The sequence below is a fragment of the Excalfactoria chinensis genome, chromosome 22 (assembly GCF_039878825.1).
Source record: "Excalfactoria chinensis isolate bCotChi1 chromosome 22, bCotChi1.hap2, whole genome shotgun sequence".
Taxonomy (NCBI): Eukaryota; Metazoa; Chordata; class Aves; order Galliformes; family Phasianidae; genus Excalfactoria; species Excalfactoria chinensis.
The window spans coordinates 956,299-973,255 of NC_092846.1; the positions used below are offsets into that span (position 1 = coordinate 956,299).

Genomic DNA, 16,957 nt, shown 5'->3' on the forward strand with positions numbered 1-16,957 from the left:
GCACTGCTGTCCCTGGGCTCTGGGGGATTACCGAGGGGCTCATGGGAACTCCCTGCCCACGTCATGCCTGTGGCCCCCAGCCACATTGGAAGGCTCCTTTTGTCTCTTTCCCCCAGGTCCCCTGGTTGCTGAGGCTGCTGCTGCCTCCTGGCCACGTCTGGCTACACACGGTGAATGCAAGAAGTGTTTCAGCAGTTGCCATTTCTGCAGCAGTGCTTTGGAGCATTTCATTTCTTGGCACAGGGTTCAAACTTAGGAGGGGGATAAGAAAAAAGAAGCTCTGGAAAGTTATTTGTTTAAAATATACGTTTAACAGCGTTGTCTCTGAGTTGAAGAAGGCTGCTTGTTAGGAGATCCTTATAGCTCTACAGGGACATGCAGCCAGCGAGGATGCAGGGCAGACATTTCTGCTGTTTTCCATCCTCCCCATTGCACTGCTGCATCCTTCCACTACCCCCATGCCAACCCATGGGCATTTCCTCCATCATAGTGCTCCCTGTGCTGCAGCGGGCACTGCTGGCCTGCAGGACAGGGTCTCCCTCACACTGGCTTTGCATGCTGAGCTGGGATCTCGGTTTCTATAATTGGCGCAGTAATCAGAATGGGGATTTAATATTATTATTTTTTTTAATCCTTTCCATATCCTGCATAAGGTGAACCTTTTAATGAGCATCAAAGGAAGCCCTGCGTGGGGAGGGCCTGCGTTAAAGGGGATTACTCAGTCACTCAAAAAGCATTTGGTGAAAGTAAACGTGCAATAAACCTCTGTTATCCCCTACCTTGCCTTCCTTTCTTTGCACAGCCCTTCCAGCATGGTGGGAAGCCGTATTGTACCTTGATGATAGAAATTCCTTTTTTTTTTTTGTGCTAATGAGATTTTCAGTTTCAGGAGGTCTCCAGATCCCAGGTCGTCTTTCCCACACCATTTATCCCACCCTTCCCTTGTTCCTCCCTTGGACTTTGGAGGGTCATCTGTTCATTAAACCATTATTTAGGCTTTGCAGCACTGGGAGGCTTTGGGGTTTCTGTTATTTTGCTCTGCTTTACTACGAGACCTGTAGATTTTAGGCAGGAAGGTGAAGCATGTCAGAACTTGGCTAGATCCAGCTGCATTCAGACCTGGGATTTGGGTTCCTGCGGCAGTATTGCTCTCAGATGCATCAAGACCTGGAGGGGGTTTGCTGATCCCTCATTTGGTGGTTCAGTTTAGAGGGGAAATCTCAAGAGAATCCCCAAAAAATTAAGCCTGGCCCTTTTCCCAGCAAACCTGGTTAAAGTGTCGTAGTTCCCTGAAGTCCTTATTGCTGTGCTCCAGATGGAAATCCAACTACTGCCTTGCTCAGATGGGCTCTCCTGAAGTTTACTACTTTATAGAACTCAAAAGGCCCAAAGTAGACACAACCCTTAATTGTATAACCACCTGCTGTCACTGTTCATAGGAATTACTGGTGGGTTGAAGTCTCGTGGAGACATGGAACAGCCTTCTTTGCCTTAGGGTGTGTGGTTATTCTCTTGGTAATCAATTCTATGGGCAGTGCCACAGCAATGTGGGTGCTGCTTGCTTTGATGGAGAGACCCAGGTGGTGTTGAGTTTTGAACTCGTTATGTTCCCAGCTGGGGGTAGGGCATGTCCTTGGGGTAAAAGGGTGATAAGCCAAAGGCTTGATTGGGCATGTGCTCAAGAGTACAGTATGAAGGTAAGAAGTGTGTTGGATGCTTCACAGATCTGTGTTGCTGCTGGTAGCAATGGTGCAGTCTCTGGCCATATGATTTGGTGAAGGTGAACTAATGGTTTCTATTTGTGATAGGGTGTAGGGCTCACTAATTGTATTTGAGTGGTCCTAGGGGCTTTTGTGGGATTTAGGAGGACCCTTTGTCTTATGGCTGTGCAGAAAAGAGGCTCAGCCCCACTGTGTGCTGTATGGGGGCCGTGGGGACCCCAAGGAGACACTGACCTGGAGCTGCAGGGTTTGTCACTGCCTGGATGTGTTTCAGAGTTTTCCATGAGGCATGGCTGGGTCTTTAAATAGCTGCCCACGGGTTTCCTGTGTTTCCTCCTGCACCATATTCAGTTTTCCTGGGTTTGTTCCCTTCTGGGGGCATTTACTAATATCAGTTAAGAATCTAGAAAAACTGAAAGTGTAGCTAAAATGAGGTGAATAGAAATAAGCCAAAAAAAAAAAAAACCCAAACAAACAAGTGAGCTTGATGAAATTCACGTTTCAGTAAGCACTGGAATAGCCTCCACCACCTGTAACACATGAGCAGCTGCAGGATGCTCTGTGGACTGAGCTGTGAGCTGGGAATGGGACAGTTATTTGCAGGTGCCACCCTATTGCCGCTGTATTGTAAACCCCCTTGGAGGGTTTATGGCCTCATTGGGTGTTAGAATCATAGAATTGCTAAGGTTGGAAAAGACCTCTAAGATCATCTAGTCTGCCTACCACCAATATTTCTTCACTAGACCGTGTCCCTTAGTATAGCATCTAAATGTTTCACAGTACTTGGAAAGGAGCAAGTTAAGGGTAATCAGATGGCTTGTAATGAGGAAGGATGCAACCCACAGGAGGATGAGCACTGAAGGATGGAGATGATGCCTGGTCCTTGTGGAGATGCAGCCTCCAGGAGGTTGAGCACTGCATGGTGTTTCTGGAGTGGTTCTCCTTGGAAGGGCTGTTGGCTGTGATTCCTTTCAGCAAAAGTAGAAATATCAAAGGGGTTTCTTCAGTTGAATTAGTGAAGTGTCCTGACATCCCAGCTCAAGTATTGGTCCAAACTGGGAGACGCCTGTAGGGGACATCAGGGTAGGAAGGACAGGATAAAGCCTTTCTGTGTGTGTTCAAGCTGACCATAAATCTGTTGGGCTTTTGCTTGTTTTAAAGAAGTAAATAGAGTGTTGGTTGTGTTTGAAACAAAACTGGCTTCACTTTGAAGATGTGGGGTGTTGGACTTCTGGACAAAACAGTGCAGTGGGAGGTCAGACCTGACCCAAGTACAAAAATAGCATTATAGATAGATACAGAATAACATGAAGTTTTCTGGGTTGAAAGAGAAGTCAAGCTGTGCGTTTAATTACCTCCCCCAAACCTGCACGCCATGCTTAGGTATTTCCTTCATGATTTTCTCAGGCTAATATTAACAAAACCCATAGAGAAACTACTCTGCCCACCATTTCACCACTGTGTTTACATGAGAAAATTGGCTGGGGCACAACAGTGCGACCACTGTAGCTTGGAAGAAGCGCACGGTTCTTCTGGAAGAGAGGATCTCTGCTGGAAGGGGACCTGTAAGAATTCACAAGTGTTTCGGGCCAATATCTCTTTGTGCCTCGGTTCCCACTTCTGTAAAATGGGGTTAAAAATATTCTCCCTCCCTCCCAGGGTCGTTGCCACACTCCATCCGCAGCAGTTTGTAAAGTGCCACAGAGTTTTTTCCACCAGTGCAAAAAATGCTAAGTAGAAGTAAATGGACACTATTTCTAATAATATTCTGAGTGCTTCATGCTGCTGCGAGTGGCTACAAATAACTCTGAAAGCACATTATGGTGGAGATTCGCCATTATGGCTCATGGGTACAGAAGGAACTGTTGCTTTTCAGCTCTGGTGGCTCAGCAGCTACCTCAGAATCTGCCAAAATGGAATCCAATGGCCTTGGACCTTCTCTGTGCTCTCTGAGCAGACCAACATATGTGGGAGCTCCACCTTGGGAGCACCCAATGGTAACGACTCACTGCCCATGAGCGTACTGTGCTGGTTGGTGCTATCACACAGGTCATTTTTTCATGGAACCACAGAATGGCCTGGGTTGGAAAGGACCGCAATGATCATCTGGTTTCAGCCCTCTGCTATGTGCAGGGTCGCCAACCAGCAGCCCAGGCTGCCCAGAGCCACATCCAGCCTGGCCTTGAATGCCTGCAGGGATGGGGCATCTCTCTGAGCAACCCATTCCAGTGCATTCTGAGGAGCATTTATTAAAATAAACACCTTGCTGCCTTCTCCAACCTTGCATCAAATGGCTTCATTTGCGTTCAGAAAGAGCAAAGTGTGGAAGGCTGAAACCATAATTGCCAAACCAAACTTTTCTTCGTAACCCTAAGGCAGCGCTGTGCTGTTTTTCTGCCGAAGAAAAAGCCTGCAGTGTTGGTTTTATTATACATTATGCAGGTTTTAGGTCTTTAAAGAAGCGAAGGGAAAGTCCCAGATGAGGTGTTGGTTGCCTTATGGTCTCCGTGGAATATAGCTGCTTTTTGATTCTGCCTGTAAGTCATTGCTATAGACATGTTCCCCTACCTTCACGTTTTGATCAGTCATCCACTGGTGGGGATTTGTGCAATGTTAGGAAATACTTTGTGTTCGTATTTGCATTAATCAGAATTATTCAGCAGATAGGAAACGCTATGCTAAAATGTTAAAGCGGCATTTAAAGTTTCCTAAGTAAACAGGCAGAAATGAAGGCAATCAAGTACCTGAAGTAACAGAAATCTTCAAATCCCATTCCTGCTGAACTGAGATGGGTCTTGCTCGTAGTGTTTGTTCTGGGAGCTTCTGACTGTGGATGTGTCCATTGGCTGTGTCAAGCATAGAACACATCACAGAGAATCAAAGCTGGATGCTGTTCACCTTCCCTTCCCTCTGAAAGGACAGAGCAGAGCATGAGTGAGTGTGAGTGCCGACAGGAGAGACTTTAGATAAGCTCTGATATTCACTGCTTTGCATGGCATCCAGAATGGCCACTTAGGCAAAGTATTTTTCAGTGTCATCGCTGGGAAGCGATGAATATGGTCACGGATTCCATGTGGAATATGGTCATGGATTATACTGCAACTCAAGGGCAAGTTGTTGCATGTGTAAGGGCACTCGGTGTGCCATCAGAAGGTGATATTTTGAGTCAATTCCCTTCTCTGTTTGCATTTGCCCAGGGCGGTATCGGCCGCCACGAGGAATTGTCTCGCCGTGCTCCATGGGTGTGTGCGTGTGCGAGAGGAGTGCAGGGGATGTTTTCCATTTAGCAGTGTTATTTCTGGCACTGCTGCTTTTTCTGTAATCACTGTGGAAACTGTTATGCTTGGGGGTTCTTCAAGGAAAATCTGTAAGTACTTCTAGGGAGAAATGTATTAAGCAAGTGGCTGTGATACGCGTTTCATAAGGGCTCCCTTTACTCAGGGGCTGGAATGGACCCAGTGCTGGTGGCATCGAGCCACCTCCAGCCTGTTCCTGGGGTCAGGATTTGGGGATCAGACCATATTTCTCCTCTGTTTTCACATACCAGGAGGCTGTTATCCCTCTGACCTAGTCTAGAGGCTGGATTATGCCACTGCTGCATGGAACACATCATGAGATCACCTGGTTCAGCAGCCCACCTCTGGAGGATGCTACGAGCCTTGCAATAAATACATCAACCATGGGACAAACTTCTTCTAGTCTGAGCACTTGTGGTCGTTCCCATTTACAACTTACTCACAAACCAAACCATCCCATGACAGAAATTGCACATATCAGAAAAAATGGCCCTGTTTTCAGGGAGCTTATCATCGAAAACAAAATTCAGAGGACATGTGCATGTGTAGGGGAAAGAAAAGGGTTGTGGTGGGCAGGTGATGGGCTTGCTACCTCTCCTGTGCTGTGTTTTATTGGTGGTGTTTAAGAGTGCTCTTTTTCACTCTCGTTTGTGGAGGGGCTGATACCGGAAAGAGGAAAGGAGGTTTTGTCTGTGCTATACATATTTGATGTTTTACAAGCATGCATTTTAATGATTACCTTAATAAGTTACTCAGACCCTCCTCTCACTTTATTTTGGTATCTCTGGAGGCATTCTGTTTGCTTAACGCTCCTGAAGTCTTTATGGCATTCAGCAGAGATTTATTACTATTGATTATATGGCACCCAGGACAGCGGCGTGCAGGAATGATGGTCCTTCCAGGAGCACTTCAGCCACCACTGGCCTGGTTAACAGGAGAGCAGAGAAAGCAAAATGGACAGATCCGTCCAATTTGATGACCTCATCAATTAATTATTAACTGAGCTTTTAATTTTGCATCCATCATTCTCGTTCTGTCTCCCTTGCCTTCCCAGAGTAGTTGTGTGGGGAGGAAAAGCATCACTAGATACTTCAGGAAGGGGGTTTGCAGCTTTGTTTGGAGCAGAGCTGTGCTTTGTGTTAACCCCCCAGACTCCATTGAGGTGCTGCCATCAGATTTTCAGAGCATCTTTATTATAAGCCCAAAGAGCTGAGTTTCTCCCAGTACTCTGAGCTGCAGGGCAGGTGATGGTGTTAATCCATTCTGGCCTTGATGCTGATGATGGTGTAAGTCTCTTTTTCCTCCGTTTCTTGGTGGCTGTGGACAGAGAGAAGTTGCTTCTGTTTTTCTTAGCATTCCCTGATCCTTCACAGTTTGGCATGGAAACTGCTTTTGCTGCTTCAGAGCTTCCAGCAGATGTTTGCAGGTGCCAGGAGTGCACTTTTTTTCCTAATTGCATGGGCAGCTAAGAATGTTTGGTCTTGGTTTTGGCCTCTTTACTGCTCTTTTGAAGGATCAAGAATGACCTCAACTGTTGGTAGGACAGTGAGATTTCTGGGGCAGTGTCCCAAACCAGATAGTCTGATGCTATGGAGCATCAGCTTTGTGGATGTTTCCTTCTTTGGCTGCGTTGTTTGGCTCGAGGATCACTGTGTCCATACTCTCATGGGATAGATTTTCTTCATCCCTTCCATCTATAGGAACTCTACCTCCTTCTTTCCTAAAGGAATCTTGCATTACCCCAATAAGCCAAACCAAACACCATGATCCATGGCTGCTCTTCAGCTGTTTCTGACGAGACATTAGTGCCAGGAATGGCTGCACAAGGCTTCCATATAGGGAAAAACCTTAAATTAACCAAACCTCTCACCACACGCTTTTTTTTTTGCCCCCCTCTTTCAGATCTATGGCATTTTATTGATGAACTGGGCTCGTCGACTCCAAAGAACCACTTTTCTCTTCAGTCCATTTGGTGCTGTGGAGAGAGCTGATGGGAATCGCCACAATAAAATTTTAATTAAATGCCAGGCAATAATTTGCAGTGAATAAAATGTGGTACCTGCAGTACGTCTGTTCAGAAACCCAGAGGGCCATTAGTGACTTTGAGAACCGGGAGAAAGACACAGGTCCACTTACCTTGTTTCTTATTCTCTCATTCTGGGGCTGTGAGACCTATTATGTTTAATATTTCATAGCAGTGCATTGTTGCCATCCTTCCTGTGAGTCATTTTTCCACCAGAAACCTGCACTCGCTGTGTTATTTAACCCCTTTAGGCGGCTGCAAGGTGGACTGCAAGGCTTGTACAGCAAGGCTGTGCTTTGCACACTGCCAGTGCAAAAGCTGCTTTCGTATGCAGCCACCTGCACTCACAGAGTCAAGCACAGACATCCCCAAATCATCTGGAGTGATAACTAGAAATGAAGCTCTGCCCCCATGCTGTGCTCCTTTTGCATGGTACTTTTCCTTATGTCTGAGTCTACTGGAGCCCACAGTGGAGATGGTGGGGAAGATCAGCAGTGTTTCCAACCCAACAGTGCAGGGAGCTTTGTCCAGCCTTGAGAGGTTCCAGGTGATGGGATGACTCTTTGTGCAGAGTTTTCCCACTATCTGTTCATTTCTACCCTTGCATGACTTTGTCCCACCCCATGAAGGCCTGTGTACCTGTGCAGGGACATTTGCACTTCTTATATTGCAGCTGCGTCTTCCCCTACAGCATCTCCAGTGGCTTTGCTACATGAGGCATTGAGCTCTTTTCCATGTTTGGGTATAAGAAAATGACTTGCTGATGGTTTCTGGGAATTCCTCTTGTTTTCTCCAGGTTTCTGACCTGGGAACCCGGAACCATGCACAGTTATATGTTGTTTTTCTCCTCTTTCAGCAGAGTTCCTGCTATGCAAACTGATAGGTTTGAGGCCAAAAATACATGCAAGTTTCATTTAAATAACAGTAGTGGAAACTTTCTATGGAAAGAAGACACCCCATCCTCCCCCCAAAAAATGCCCCTGAAAGAACAAAGTAATTGCCTTACAGAAAGACTTCCTTTTGCTGCACTGTTTTCCGTTTACATCAGCCATTATGTCTCCTCTGGGTTGTGCAGTTGTGGTTCTTTGGTGTGTCATCCAGCAAAGTACAGCAGAACTTCTGTGCAAAGAAGAAAATTGTTACTTTTTTTTTTTTTTCCTCTGCCATAAGGAAAAATAAAAACCAACCAACTAACCAGCCCAGCTTTGCTCTGTACAAACAGGCTCTGTGAGATGAGTGGAATAGAAAATCACCTATCAGCCCTGTGCTGAAGGTTCTGCTTTTGTGTTGTCCTTTGGGTGGGAAGGTTAAAGAAAGTGAGCAGTAGCACAGAGCAATAGCAGACATATGGGAGCTTCTTGACCAGCAGGATGAACCTACTGTAGCATTTTAGCACATACAATGCAGAGATGTGTTTATCTCGACCAAAATTAGGCAAGGGTCTTTTAGCCTGGTGAGCCTAGGACACGAGTTTGGCCATCTTATTGTTTTTACTCACAATAACTACTTACACGATGCAGACCAGAGTTCTGCAAGGAGAATGTTTTGTTTCTGACCCTCTTTCCTATCGCTGATTTTTGTCTCAAGTCCCATGAACTGCTGGTTCAATCTCAGTTCATAGTCTCGCCCCACTTCCTTTGGTTCAGCAGAGTGCTTTTGCTCTGCAGAAGAGAAGTGCATACCCATGCCTCACTTTGCTTCTTTGTTCATCCTTTACGATGAAGGCTATGGTCATGTTTTTTAATGCCTTGAAAGACTTCTAAAACACCATAGAAAGCCAACAAGCACCAGAGATGTGCCACGTGAACCATTTTCTTCTTGTTATTGATAGGGCTGAGCGAAGGATGACTGAATAGCTGGGGGAACTTCTGTAGACACTGTGTCATGCTTGACAGCAGAAGATTTCTTTTGAGAACATTGCATTTCATGTGTGTACACAAAACCTGAGCAAAGAGGGCGGGCTGATGATTTGCCATGGGTATTCAAGTGAAGCCATGGCCATAGCAACACTACCTGGTGAAGTCTGGGCTGTCTGTGTCTCCTCTAGGGAGTGCATCCAACCCTTTCGCACCACCTTTTCCTTGAACACACTTGATATGGACTGTAGTAGCCCAGTGGATGAGATAGACAAGTCCTTCTAGTTGTCTTGCTCATACAGTGTACCTGAAAGTTCATAGCTGAGTTGATGAGTGACCTGAATCAAGATTCCATCCAACTCAGCCATTCCATGGTTCTACAGTCTTTAAGGTCCCTTCCAACCCAACCATTCCATGGTTCTGTGACCTTTAGGGTCCCTTCCAACCCAGCCATTCCATGGTTCTGTGATTCTGTGACCATACGAGAATATGGAACCTAGTAAGGTCAGAGGTTTATATTTGGAGGGGAATCCAGATAAAGTTTCTTCTCAGCTGCTTATCACTGATTTCAGAACTCCATATGTTGCTGGGCTTGGTTTTCATTTTTTCTCCTTGCTGGTGGCTTGCAGGATCTCTTGCTTGAAGTTCATCTCACTTACCTCACACTATAGCTTCAGACTGTTGGATGGCTTCTTGCTTCTCCCCTAGGAATGTGAAAATATACGGTTAGGATGGATTTATAAGAGGTGCGTGGAAAACAAAGAACCAACCTGGGGAGATGGTCTGCATTTCCCAAAAGCAAGGATTTGTTCTCAAGGGCAAACTGGTTTCTCCTGGGATCACCGCCTCCCCACGGGTGGAGGGTGTTAGCCCAAGTCAGCAGTGTGGTCAGCCCATCATTAGTTTAATTCCCTACAAGATGACAAGAAAGTCCTTGTTAGACATGATCTTAATCTTGACACTGATGTTAATTAGCCCTGATTCATTGTTAGAAGAGTATGGAGCCAGGCAGGAAATGAGCAAAAAGCATTACTGGGGGGAAAAAAATCTCTGATTTCACACTTGAGGGTGTAGGGAGGGGAAGCTTTGAAGTTGCTGTGTTCTTGCTGCAGTATAATATATTAACATTTTGGTTTTGGCTCATGAAGTACTCTTTTCCCTCACCCTCAGAAGCATCGGATGTAATTAAGCTCAGAAGCAATGGTTCTTTCCAGCTCTTTCCTGTCAGCTGGGTGAAATAGCACAGAAATGGTGGATTTTGTTTTAATATTGTTTTTCCTCTTAGAGGAGGAATAGCAGTGACAGAAACTCACTAACTCGGGGCTGCACCACCCCTGAGAAGCAGTGCATCACTACTTCTTGTTCAGTGCTGCTGCACAGAGACCTGAGGTGCTTTCAGTTTCTCAATTAATGGGCAGCATCATGACATGTGTCTGCTTGGGATGCAGCACTGCTGGGGAGATGAGATGTCCCAGCAGCAGCAAAGCAGAGCTACAGCTCTGTCAGAAAGCAGCTCTCTATGATCGGGAATGGCTGCGAGCCATTGCAAAGGAGGTTTGCAGGCATCTTTGTGCTGGAGCAGTTGTGTGATTTACAGAGTTGCTTTTAACCTCAAATAGAATTTTTTTTTAATTGTTTTTTCATATTTGTATGCTTTTTTTTTTTCTTTATTTATTTTCCCCTAGGTTTTGCAAGCATTTATTTAACACAAAATAAGGCCCTTCCCTGCATGAAGGCACCTGCCATAGGGCAGCTGAATCAGTGACCTCCAAGCACTGATGGCAGTGCCACCATCTTCCAGAAGCAGGAGAAGGGCAGCAGAGCCCTGACCCTCCCCTGGCTCAGTGTGTGGCAGGGATATGAATTAGTAATTTGTGTTCAAACTGCTTGCACAGTGTCATTGCCTGGAGATAGAAAGCACGCGGCCTCGTTAGAGAGGGTGATAAAAGCTCCTTTATCTCAAGTGTCTGAACTGCTGCATTTTTTTTCCCCCCTTTTTCCTTTTAATCTGATATTCTGTGTTCACAGCCCGGATGGGGCAGATGCCTCTCAGTTCAGATTGATACAGTTTTTCAGTGGAAACCTGTCTGTTTCATAGGATGCTCCCCAGCTATATTGGGATAGAACCTGGAGCTTCAGCTTGTCACAGACTTGCTGAAGTGTTTATGCATCAGCAAGACACGAGGCTGTCTGTTATTCCCGTGGCATTTTGGTGGTTCTTTATAACTAGAGATGCTTGAGTGGTAGAAGAGCAACATGACAGTAGGAAGATGCAAGCCCCTTGCAGGTGAGCAACCTGCCAGGTTGTGGGAGGTACAGAACAACTGCTAGAAGTGCCTGCACCCACCACCAAACCCCTCCCTCTCCAGACCCATCTCATTCTGTGCAGGTTACTCCTCCTTAGGAGTAATTAGGGCTTTTGGCACTCACGTTGCAGTCTTTCACCTGTGAACAAATACTTTGCATGCTGCGTGGGAAGGCAGGTTTGTTCAAAGATGTGAATAGTGTGATATCCTATTATGTACAGCCACAAGCAAGGCATTTGTGGATATTCAAGCTAGACCTCTGTTGAGCATACTTTAATGTTTCCCAAGAGTCTTTTTGAGATTGCACCACTCTCAGTCTGTGCTTCCGTGGCCTCTCATCATTCTTGCTGTCCACACTGAGACTTCTTTACAATTCTATTGAGATGCAGTGTTTGGTATCAGGACTTCCATAGTGCTTCCCTTTGTGTATCTGGTGAGCAGTATCCCTCTCTGCGCATGGCAGAGTGATGCTTGGTCATACAGCAGCAACCCAATAGCATCCAACTCTGGTTCTCTCGTTGATCCTTTGGAATCCTGAGATCCATTTCCTAAGAATAAATAAATAAATACCATAATTATAAAGATCCTTGCAGGTTGCTAGTTATTTCCCCCTTTGACTTGTCACTGATTATTCCTGCCTCGGTACTGTTCACCCGTCATTCCTGAATTGTCTTTTTTCTTTTTTCTCTTTATTTTTTTTTTCCAGACCATTTCTACTCCTTACCAAGACCATTTTGAATCCTAATCCTGGCTTCCGAAGTACTTGCAGCCCGTCCCAGCCTGGTATCAGCAGCACTTTTAGTAAGCATACCGTGTTCCGTCATTGCAACCCATTCTGATAACAATGAATTGTGTTGGACAGACCCCAGGACACCCATGTCCAGCACTGTGTGTGCCTTGTGAGAGGTACAAAAAGCAACGAGGCTCCATGGGATGATGAGATTTGTGTCCCAGTGCGAGAGATGTTATCAGCCCCTTTGATGTTTTGTCATGAGAAATATGTTGATTTCCCATGCGATGCTTGAATAGTGTGGGTTTCATGCAGGGCTGGGAGGCTGAAAGAGCAGATCTGTGCTGTCACAAAATCAGCACATTGGCTTTCTCCTGAGCGTTTGTTGCATTTTTGTTCTCTTGCCTTCTCCGTGGAAAACCCACCTTCTGTTCACACCCCTTTTGTGCAGCCGTTGGTGGTTAAAGAGCCGCAGTGTTGGTGGTGGCAAATGTGTCCAAGGAACGTTTATGTGTTGTGCTGTGGGACATGGTTTAGTGGGACACATTGGACAGTTGGATGATCTTAGAGGTCTTTTCCAACCTCGGTGATTCTGTGGTTCAATGAAGGGAGATACCCCAGGATTCACAGTTTTCCGTGGAGTCTTATAAATGGAGCTTTATGGACCAAAATTGTATTTATAATGGAAAGGGGCAGAGCCAGATGGTGCCCAAAGAGACCACAAAGAGAAGGCGCAGACACTGCGTATGTCCCTGTAGCTGTCAGCATTCAACAAATCAGAAATTAAAGCAGAAACAGTGGAGGGAGCCCAAAGGTGATCAGCAGCAAATGAGCTCAGACAAGAGGTTGTGTCTTGTTTCCTTGCAAGGGAAGAGCATAAAGCTGGGTTTAGCTGTTAGCTGCACAAGTGTATGTGTTTGTCAGAGCAGCTCTTGGTTTCATACTTCACCTCCTCTTTGACATCTGCTGTTTTTGGGAGTTTAAGTTGGAACAGCTCTTGTCGTTCATCTCTGAATTAAAATGAAAGGGAAAGCGGGTGTTGAAACCTTCCCATTTAACTGACAGAGGGGCAGAGCACCTAGCAGGGTAATGTGAATGATGTGATGTGAATGAGGATTTCCTGCCCCTGTGTCACAGGCTCAGAAATACCACTTGTGTGCTGCAAAGAGAGAAACTGAGGCACAGAAGGGCATCACTTGCATTAAGCTCATAGAGTGAGCTTGGATGAGAGATGCTGATTTCTCATCCCCTCCTCTGTCATCTGTCTTACCCAAAGTTAGGAGAACTTGAGAAGAAATAGAGTTCTGTGAACACAGACTTGCAGTGTGGTGTTTTCAAGGACACTGACTACATAAAGCTGCTCTACTATGGGAGAAGAAGCCTTAAATATCCCCGTAGAGAGGATGTAATGTGAATGATTTTGTGTTTATTCATTGCATTTCACTGAGTGGATGAAATCTCTCCTGACTGTAATTGAATTATGTGTGGATGTTTTATCTAGCATGGTGGTGTTAAAAGCAGGTGCACAAAGGGATCTCTTTCTGGTGTGGGGAAAAGAACTGCTTACTGTAGCAGTCAGTGATTCCTACCACTGCAGTAACCCTAATCAGATTAATTATTATCTGTCTGGCTTTTATTTGTAAAAGCAACACGTCTAAAGAGTTTTGTTCAAAACCTCTAAGACTTTCAGTAATATTTTAGGTTTCATTTACATGGTGCAATATATCAACCCATGGCTTTGAGGGAGATGACGTTGTCTCCAGCACTTAGCCCCAGCCACTGCTTCTCCATCTCCTCTTACATCCATCTACTGTCGCCATCCCCATACTGCCCATCCAGGGGTGGCCCCCCACTGCTCCCATGCAATGTCCTCACCCCAAATTCCTCTCTCTTGCTGCTCCTTTTTTCAATGCTCATACCAAATCTCCCCCCTTTTGGTAGCAGCCTGGTTCTGCTTTTGATCTCCTGGTAGGACCCAGACCGTTGTCTGTGTTGCATCCTTGCCCCATCTCACACGCAGCTATTTCTTTCTGTAATTTTCCACTGGTGTGTCTCACCCAAAATCATAGCTATTCTCACTTGCATAAGCCACTTGCTTTTCCTGTCTCTCTCTCTCTCTCTCTCTCTCTCTCTTTTAATGCTTCTTTCTTTTGCTATTTTCCATTTTTGAAGAGCTGTTTAGATTTTCACATAACCAAACTGCAGGGCATCGCATATGTGCTTGCCCACATGTGCCTGCTTAGAGCAAAAGTTGCAGAGCAGTATCGAACAAATGAGGCACTTTTCCATCAGATTCATCCCTCTGTTTTCCTTTTGCATTTATTCACTGCTCAAAAGTGAACTTTTCAATCAAAATATCAAGACGATTTTGGGTTTCTATAACCCTGAACATGAGACCTTTTCCTCCCCACACTCCTAAGGTGTTCTGCCCATCTGTCAGTTAAATGGGAAGGTTTCAACACCCGCTTTCCCTTTCATCTTAATTCAGCTCTTCTTTTCTTGCTTGGCTTCACAGCCAACCTGTTGTTTTTGAGGTGTATCCTCCGCGTTTCATCTACCTGGGATCCAACAGTGTCTCCATTGATGACTTTTCCATTTCTCTTGGAAAGGCAAAGTACATGGGAAGGTGCAGGGTGGACAGGGATTTGGTTTTGGCAGAGATCTGATGATCCATGGTGGGTTTTGGTAGACAGCTGAGTAAGGATGTCCTCATCTCCCTGTGCCAGGAACCAGCTGTAGCACCATCCATGCCAGGGGTCCATATGTGTTGTATTTTCAGGTTTTCCTGGTGCATGCAGTGAAGCGCCTCTGCATGGCAACGTGTGTCACCTTTGTGGCAGCCTTCCCCCAAACACAGAGGCGATGTTTTTAACCAGGTAATAACACTCTATTTTAAGCTGCTTCTAAAAATAAAGTCCCACTCAAGCTGGCGTTGTGGCAGCAGTGTTTTATAGTTTAATTGTGGCTGTTTTCTTAGGATGATTCATAGAAAGAAGATGAGCTTTACTAGTTCTACCCCAGGGTGAGGCAACGTTGGTGAGTTGCTGATTGTAGTTGAGAAGATCGCATTAGCTCTACAGTAGCTGGCTTTTCCCTTAGGGCTGAAGTGTCATGTTGAACACTGGATAAGCTTTCTTTCTTGTAGGTGTCTGGTAGCTAACACAATGCATTCCGCACATGGAGAGCATCCTACAGTGCTTTGAGAATTGATGCCATACAGTGACAAATAATGGCCAAGGGAAGTAATGTGGAAGGAGGTGGTTTCTCTGGGAAACAAGGTGGATATTTAAAACTTACTGCATGAGCTCAGAGCTACAGGGGAGAAGTGCAAGAGCCAATGGTATGAGATGAGGTGAAGGGAAGCATCACAGAGATATCTAGAGAGCAGGAGATGACTCTGCCCTCCCACACTGTCATCAGGTATCTCAGCATTTGGGCTGGGAGCAGCTTCTCTGCTGGAGCACATGGGTCAGGCTTGTTCTCCTTGTAATGTTAAGAAGAACGAGTCTTTGTTGGGCTATGTCATGGCCTCTCCTTGCCCAGCCAGCCAACTCAACACCTCACAGAGAAACCTCTTGCCTAAAGCAAAGACCTGTCATCTCCTGGAGTTGGTGTGCCCAAAGATGAGTGAGGAGTGAAGGAGAGGCAAGGAGAAAGGGCCAAAGGTATCCAAGGAGCAGGAATATCTCAAATCCTTTTAACAGACTACTGAGATGCCCAGAGATGTGGTAGATACCCCATCCTTGGTGACACCTAAGGTCAAGCTGGACCAAAGAACCCAGATGGAGCAGTGGGTTTCCCTGTTCACGGATGGGAGTGGGATCAGATGGCCTTTAAAGGTCCCTTCCAACTCAAACAATTCTATGATACTGTGAGACAAATGCTGATAACCACAAGTCTCTTACATCCATGAGGGTGATGGGATCTCGGAGTGGTTCTCTTGAAGTCAAGTGCCTTTGAAACACCAGATTTCTCAAGAACAGTGATCTCCAGTCTACCACCTTCAGGACAGCAATACAAATGCCAGCCATGTTGAAGGCAGGGTGCATGAACCTCCACCTCCTTGCCTTCTCCTATGAATACATCACTCAGATCTTGGTGGCACCTCCTGGCTTCTTGTCACCACCCAAGCTGCACGCAGCATTAACCTGCAGCACATCGCACCAAAGCAGTTGGCAATTCTGCCGCCCCTCTGGAAGAAGCAGTAAGGAAAGGAAAGACTGCTGCATGGGAAGTGGTAGGAAAGTATCACTGCTTGCTCACAGCGTGCTTCTTTAGAATGGAAAAAGAAGCTTATCATGATGAAGGAGGCAAAACAGGACGTTTGGGTGCAGCTCTGCTGTCAGCTTGTCACACAATGCTTCTCCAGGATCCTGTGTTTGCTGCTGTCGTAGGGGAATGATGATTTCTTGTTTCTGTGAAGTTGCCAAAGATTTGTGCCTGCTGTTGGGATCCTGGGATCAGAAAGACTGTCCAGTTTTGAAGTGGCAGTTGGGATAGGAGCAGGGGGTTGAATTGGGGGCTAATTCTGATCCTATTTACAGTGCATTTACTGTGCGTTTTGGGAGAGGCTGCCTCAAAGACAGCAGTCACCCCGGAGCAAATAAAACAGTTAAAGCAAATTAGAACTGTTATCAAAGGAAGAGCGTGCACAGTGGGACACGAGCTGTGGCTGAGCAGTGTTTTTACTTACAAGGACAAGGCTTTTTAACTGGGTGCTTCCTTCATTTGTCATCATTAAGAAAATGACAGTTGGAGTGAAAATTAAATACTCTGGGGGAAAAGAAAACAAAACAACATCACAAACCAGCAGCCCTTCAGCTGGTGATTAGATCTGCCCTGGTTAGTGCTACTACAGTGCAGCCCTTTCAGCCCTTTTGTCCCAAGGAGGGAAGGAAATCACTGGGGGAACAGCAAAGCTGATGAGCAAGTGAAAGGATGAAATCACTGAGAAGGAGAGGAGAGCCGTGATCTCACCTGTCTGTAATGAAATTAAAGGCTTTTCCCCTCAATGTTGCTCTGTGT

General features: G+C 45.8%; 1 protein-coding gene across 10 annotated transcripts in view; it reads left to right on the plus strand.

The window, feature by feature from the left end:
- Positions 1 to 16,957, plus strand: part of HIVEP3 (HIVEP zinc finger 3) — a 207,924-nt gene that overhangs the window by 115,371 nt on the left and 75,596 nt on the right. For 7 of the 10 annotated variants that reach the window (XM_072355285.1, XM_072355288.1, XM_072355283.1 and 4 more), the window contains one exon: positions 11,909 to 12,003. The exons of the other annotated variants lie outside the window; for them this stretch is intronic. The gene's annotated coding sequence lies outside the window, so the exon portion shown is untranslated. The remainder of the gene's footprint in view (positions 1 to 11,908; positions 12,004 to 16,957) is intronic. 10 annotated transcript variants of the gene reach the window in all.